Here is a 7500-nt window from a genome sequence, read left to right as displayed (position 1 = left end):
ATCACGATTAGAGACGTGTAGAGACATCACGATTAGAGACGTATAGAGACATGTGAAAGTGACATACGGCTGGAACAGTGTCACGTTTAGTCTCATCCTGACTGACACACGCTTAGATTTTTCCCATTTTCTTCCCATTAGAGATTTTAGTCAGTTGAAAACAAAGCATGTGAGATGAAAGAGGAGACAAATTGAGAGGAAGGTTTGGGAAATGACTCCTGAGCATTCCTCTGAATCATCATCAGCGCTGTAACAATTCCCACTAATGCCTGTGTTTTGTTGCGTTTATTAATCCTAATTGGTGAGAACCAGGGTCTGCTAATGAAGGTGGAGAATAAGAGAGATACCTGTTCATTCTTTCACTCCCTGAGGAACGCTTTACCTCAACCCACATAAAAGAGAGAGAGAGAGAGAGAGAGAGAGAGAGAGTTGTTTTTTTACACCTGAAATAAAATTAGAATGTTTATACACGTTCTCACGTTAGGCTTTGAAGCTTTGACGCTAGATTTTTAAGTTAATGCTCGAGATTTGAGATCCATGACAGCTGAATCAAGTCACCTGTCAGGAACTTTTGAAGAACGTCCCTCAGCATCGTAATAAGGTTATGAATAAAATGATGACTGAAGCTGTGGGTAGAAACAAAACACAAAAACGTTCAAGACTGTGAAGGACACGGCAATAAAACACGGTCGTTTCAGAAGACACCGAAACACACGGGAGGGTGAAATCACACACACGTGAGGCTGACTGGGTCATGTGACCTGCTGGGGCTGATGGGAAATGAAGACAAGCAAAGAGTAATCCATAACGGGATGCACTTATTTCCAGGGATTTCAGAACAGCGTAACAGATATTACGTCCTCGGGTAGGCGTGGCCTATTTGATAATCTAAACCTAACCCTAACCGTAACCGTAGTTTTTGGTTGTTTATTTGGTTTCTAAAATAAATCTACCTGTATGACTGTTTTGTCCTTCGTAGTATGCTGTTTTTTTTGAAAGAGGGCGTTTTTCCAAGACCTCCGTAAACACGCCCACTTTTTCGTAACGAAACCCCGGAATTTAGCGAATGCCAATCCGTAACACCGAATCCACAGAAGTTGCCTTAGTGGTCCTCTGATTAATTTGCATAGCAGGCTCTGATTGGTCGAAAGGCTTTTGTGAGATCACAAGCTGAAATTTATTAACAAAGAATAATGTAAAGTTGCTTGTTATCCAATAAGAGCACATGCTCATGTGTTTTAATCCTCATTATTTATCCCTTTACCTCTTTTATTTATTAAAGCTAGGCACATCACACTTTTCATCTGTTTATCGAAACAATTTATAACGTGAAACGTCCTCGAAACATCTGTGGGGAAAAAATATGTTTCCTCCTCTGCCATAAGTTACAGGTATAATTCTGAAACTGGAGACTCCTTCTGTAAACATTAAATAAATATATAAACGAACATCTCCTTCTTAGGAAGAAATCATCATATCAGTGATTAGACTTTTTTATGTGTTTATTATTAGTGGAGCGTCTGCTCTTTAAATCCACGTGAATCAGCAGTTAAAACGATGAAATATTAATATCAGTTCTGTCTTTTTCTGACCAGTCAGATTAAAGCATTCAGCAGCTATGTAAAATAAATAAATATTAATAAATGCAGCTAGAAATATGAGCAAAAAAAAAAATGTCAGCAAAATTAAAAATTTAAATATTCCTGAAATGTTTACATTTTTAGAATATGGCTCTGTATGAACATAGCGTTAAATTTTATTTATTTATTTATTTATTTATTTATTTATTTATTTATTTATTTATATTTAATTATTTTATTTTTATTATTTTATTTTTATTTTATTATTTTATTTTTATTTTTTTATTTTATTTATTTATTTATTTGTTTGTTTGTTTGTTTGTTTGTTTTGTATTTTTATTTATATAATTTGTGGACGTCAGTAAACACTTTTGTTCCCTGCCGCTATCTTTCATACCCGACGCCTTCAGAGATTTCTCTCGATTTTTTCGTGTCACGCCATAAATTGAAGTCTGAGCTCCGACGCCGAGCTCTCGACACACGTCGTGGGACCGCAGCCGGACCCGGATACTTTGTTTATATGATAATGAGGTGCCAAGCTGATGAAGAATGTCCGCCGCCGCCCGACGTATTATTCTCACACCGAGGAGGACGTGTATGTTAACAAAAATAAATAAAAAATTGCGAGGACATTCTTTTCCTTTGTTCCTTCATGCACACCTATTAACCTGGATGTAAAAACCCAGGTGTGTATAGATATGAGAGGTTTGGGAATAGAGTGACGCTGGGCATATTGGGCGCGTGGCTCGACAGGGGATACACAGAAATACTGCAGGACAATCTGTCAACCACAAACCCCCTCTGGACCAGAGATCCGAAGAACAGATGATGACTTGGAGCAGAGGGAGAACAAAAAGTTTGCTCTATTTTCACTTTCCTACATTACCCACAATGCCATGCTGGAAGTGTGACCTTCGAAGTTTTTGAGAAATGATGCAGCGGCGCTTTAGTCTTTTAGGATTCAATGACTGACAGATCGACGCTCATGCTAATGTCAGATCAGCCAAACCGAGTCTCTGCGGTAACTCAGTGTCGTGAAGCTGCATTGCATTCTGGGAAAGTGAGCTTCCCAGTTTTTTTTTTTTTTTGCTCCATTTTATTTTTTAAACGCAGCAAGAAAATCGCTAAAATCACAAATACTGTATTTCAGTGTGAATGAAACGTTAATGTATTTCAAGGCTAAATCACACACACACACACACACACACACACACACACACACACACACACACACACACACAAGACAGGATGTTACAGCACATCCTCATCATCTAGAACAACTTTACAGCTCTACAACTTCCTGTTACAAGGCACAACTTCCTGTCTGAGCGACACCCCGCAGTTATACACACGTTTAAAGGAAAGCAGGTCAGAGGTTACAGGAGCACGCTTTCATCCTGGTCTCTTAACTATCCTACACATGACTTTACAGCACAGGAAGTGCTGAGGATTCAGTTTTGTTATGACTGCGTTCTTAAGGACTATGACATCACAACCCTTAATTGTTTTTATTTTTAAGATACACAACGTGTAGCATTTTCTTTAGGTTTGCCAACCAGAAACATCAGAGACACATTTTAAAAACAACTGTCATATGGCTATGACGGCTACATAAGCCCTTTATGACACCCTGATGACCCTACACACACACAGGTAGGATTTATAACAATTTTTTATTTTATTTACATAACTATATCTAATTTCAGTTTGGATTTAAACCTTTCCTTATTTCTTTGGTGCTTTGTAAAAGATTCATAAGATCGTGATGCTTATTAATGTGTTATAAAGGCCGTATGCTTTAAAAAAAAAAAGAGTCGTGTTCTCAGATTTCAAACAACGTGTATCGCTGGAACGACAACTGTAAAAATTCTCTTGCATGATTTACAGTGTGTAAGTATATAAGAGGGAGTAAATCACACACACACACACAGACACAGACACACACACACACACACACACACACACACACACACACCATCCGTGTTATTTCCCGAGCTCCATGCTCGGCTCTGTGTCCTGGGCAGTGCCAGGAGTGAACCCATATGTCACCCGACGCCCCGTCCTGCCAAGCGTGCACTTCAGTGTATTTGACAGAAAAACAATTTGTGTTTCAGACTTCAGCACTTTCCAGCTGACTGACCCGTGTGTGTGTGTGTGTGTGTGTGTGTGTGTGTGTGTGTGTGTGTGTGTGTGTGTGTGTGTGTGTGTGTGTGTGTGTGTTCGTGTTCACATGCCCTGCATTGTTCCTATAAAATGTCCAGTTCAGTCCTCGAGCTGTGCTTCGTCTCTCTCCCTCTCCCTCTTTTTCTCTTTTCACTTAACTTTAACATTCTTTTTCTCCTTCCTGCTCTAAGGTCACACTTTAACATTCATCCTTTCTTTATTTCTTTTCTTCCTCTCTCTCTCTCTCTCTCTCTCTCTCTCTCTCTCTCTCTCTCTCTCTCTCTCTCTCTCTGTGTCTGTCTTGACTCGTGTACTCTTGCTTGTTGTTCTTTTCTTATTTTTTCTTTAATACACTTTAGGGCGGTCTCTTCATTCATCTCTCTTTCTCTTTATAGCTCTCTGTTGTATGCCTCCTCTTTTCCTCATCTCTCTTTCTAGCTATTTTTATCTCTCTTTCTCCCCCCCACCCTCATTCTCTCTCTGTGTTTCTTTTCTTCATCCCTCTTTAACCCTCTTAATCAGTTTCTCTATCTTTCTATCTCTCTCTGTCTCTGTCTCTCACTCTCTGTCTCCCTCATGCAGACTCTCTCTCTCTCTCTCTCTCTCTCTCTCTCTCTCTCTCTCTCTCTCTCTCTCTCTCAGGTGATGATCCAGTCTGGATCTCCAGTGTCCACTGTACAACCGGTCGTGGGTGAAGGGTGCGTTTTATTGGCTGAGACTGGTGTATCCATGGTAACTGCTTGGCTGTAACGATGGCTGTAATGTTGATATAATTTGGTCAGTGTGATGATTGGAGGCTCGTTCGGGGTGGCGAGTGGCGAGGGATTGATTTGTTTACTCATCATATTTCAGCGCTCCTGGAAGAGCATTAAAGCTTAAAACAGGAACTGACCTACTAACAACGGGTCGGAGACGAGAGCCTGACTTCACACCGCTGAGCCATCTGGGAACGCATGAATCCTGAGAGAGAGAGAAGAGAGACAGACAGAGAGAGACAGAGAGAGAGAAGAAGAGAGACAGACAGAGAGAGAGAGAGAGAGAGACAGACAGAGAGAGAAAGAGAGAGACAGAGAGAGAGAAGAAGAGAGACAGACAGAGAGAGACAGAGACGGAGACAGAGAGAGAGAGAGAGACAGAGAGAGAGAGAGAGAGAGAGAGAGAGAGAGAGAGAGAGACAGAGAGATAGACAGAGAGACAGACAGAGAGAGACAGAGAGAGAGAAGAAGAGAGACAGACAGAGAGAGACAGAGAAAGAGAAGAAGAGAGACAGACAGAGAGAGACAGAGAGACAGGCAGAGAGAGAGAGAGATAGAAGAGAGATATTCAGAGATAGATCAGATGAGAGAGACAGAATATAGAGGAAGAACATAGATATAGAGAAGAGAGAGAGAGAGAGAGAGAGAGATATAGAGAGAGAGAGACTAGAGAGATAAACACCCACATAGATATATATAATGATGATAATGACAATTGTCTATATAGAGTCATCCCATAGAGAGAGATATATATAGATATATAAATAGATATAGAATATAGAAGATAGATAGAGAGATCTCCGTATATATATCCCCCTCATATATATAATATATATATAAATATAAAGAGAGAGAGAGAGAGAGAGAGAACATTATTACTATTCTGAAATAAATGTGATCTCCAGTATAGACATACACACTAATGTCTTCTCTGGCTTAATTAGTCATTACTGGGACAGTGTTATAAGTGTTCATAAAACTCTTAAAAGCAAAAAAAGTTACTTTACCCAAAACCCCGAGAACGCATCATATTATCGATGCATAACCATGATATTATTGAAGTCAAACGTCTTATACGCAGAATTTTGAAACACGTTACATATCCCTGTCATTATGATGTCACAATACAGTTATAACTATTCATAAACAGCTTACAAGCATATATGTATATTCTGTCACTATGTTCTTGTAAGTGTTCATAGTTCAATACTATACATAGGAAACATACTTGTTTACATTAACTAACTTTATAACTACCATTATGGTATTATGGCACCCAAAAACCATACAGAATACCCTGTTATTATAATGTCATTACATTATTATATGTATTTAGTACTTATAAACCTCTTATAATCAGAAATTAGACAAACATGTCACTTAAGTTGCAGAGAAAAAAATACATAGTGTATAACCCTGTGATTGTCATGACATTGTTCTTAGCGCTCATGAACGACCTTGTTGTTAATGTACACAAAACGTATATATCCTTATCATTAGAGTGTTATGACATCGCTATACATTCTTATTTATAGTACATAAAGGCAAGGAAACTTTACATAAACCTGTTGTTAAAGCATCACAATGCAGTCCTAAGTATTCATACACCTCTCATAAGCAGAAGTAAGAAACAGAAGAAAGTTAAAGGCCAGAGAAAACATACATAAGACCGTCATGTCTTGTTTGTTTGTTTTCTGGAGAGTTTTGTCAGGCTATGTCGCATTATTACCACTATATAACACCGAGCAACCGGCTACAATGCCAGCTGTCAGGCTTTAGGCTCAGAAAGTGTCACATTATGTCAATTTGACATGCAGATTAATGAAAGCAGCCTCGATGACAAACAAGGCCTGAGGGATTCAGGCTTTATAAACGTTTATGTAACAGTTATGAGAACGCACAGGAGACAGAAGAGATGCAAGATTCTTCCTTTCTCATTTCCTCGCTGTATTTGCGTTTGGGTTATAAAGATGTTAGAGGCATGAGGGATCAGATATGAAGGAGTGATGTGTGTGTGTGTGTGTGTGTGTGTGTGTGTGTGTGTGTGTGTGTGTGTGTGTGTGTGTGTGTGTGTTCACCTGCATGTAAAAATCTTTGTTCTAATCTTTATGGTAATCGAGTCTGGCGGCCACTTGGCTGCAGGCAGAGCAGATCAGGCATTAATAGAAAGTAAATGTGTTTGTGCGGAGAAGGAGTCACTTGAAACCGGACTAATTTATTCCTTATTGAATTGAGTGTGTGTATCTGTATGTGTGTGTGTGTGTGTGTGTGTGTGTGTGTGTGTGTGTGTGTGTGTGTGTAGTCAGAAGGCCTGGGAGCTACTCAGTCACTGCCAAAAACACATCTACAATGACTCTTCACTTTCCTCATTGTGTTTTTTTTAAAACATCAAATATCAGAATGTTAGTCTGCTTTAACGTTATTCACCCACACACACACACACACACACACACACACACACACACACACACACACACACACAATTGTGCAACAACAGCGACAAACATGCTTGGCTCCATATATTATTATTTTAAAAAGGTCACCGTTTTTTCTGGCTAAGCGCTCCGTGCCTATTGATAATTTTATGCACAAACAAATGGCAAATTTGTGCCACATAAATATGTATTAGCAATTAATAATGTCCCTCGTCTGCCGCGGATGCCAGGTGCATGCAAAATCGCCTCTGCCGCACAGCATCGCGCGACTGGTGCTTTTGTCTTTCCTGCTGGTCTCTCTCAGGTCTTTTACAACAAACGAACAATAGGAAGCAGTAAGCTGTGTATTGTGTGGTGGAGGAGTGAATAAAAGTGCGTAGAGAACGCCAGAATCACCTGGACCGTGCCAAGCGTAATGCGTCTGATTCGGTCGAGGGGGTTATTAAATTAGCGGCAGCGCTACAAAGAGAGAATTATTTAAAGGCTTTTTTATGTTCTTATTGTTTGGGTGGGATGTGGAAAGCTGTGTGTGTGTGTGTGTGTGTGTGTGTGTGTGTGTGTGTGTGT

At 39.7% G+C, this 7500-nt stretch overlaps 1 protein-coding gene across 2 annotated transcripts in view; it reads right to left on the bottom strand.

Moving 5' to 3' along the window:
• The window catches only part of sox5 (SRY-box transcription factor 5), a 226343-nt gene that overhangs the window by 191128 nt on the left and 27715 nt on the right, over nucleotides 1–7500 (bottom strand). For both annotated transcript variants that reach the window (XM_047803785.1, XM_047803786.1), the window contains exon 3: nucleotides 4636–4703. The gene's annotated coding sequence lies outside the window, so the exon portion shown is untranslated. The remainder of the gene's footprint in view (nucleotides 1–4635; nucleotides 4704–7500) is intronic.

This window comes from Tachysurus fulvidraco, chromosome 19, assembly GCF_022655615.1.
Source record: "Tachysurus fulvidraco isolate hzauxx_2018 chromosome 19, HZAU_PFXX_2.0, whole genome shotgun sequence".
NCBI lineage: Eukaryota > Metazoa > Chordata > Actinopteri > Siluriformes > Bagridae > Tachysurus > Tachysurus fulvidraco.
The sequence above is the reverse complement of the archived record's forward strand: the minus strand, read 5'-3'. Positions and strand labels throughout refer to the sequence as shown.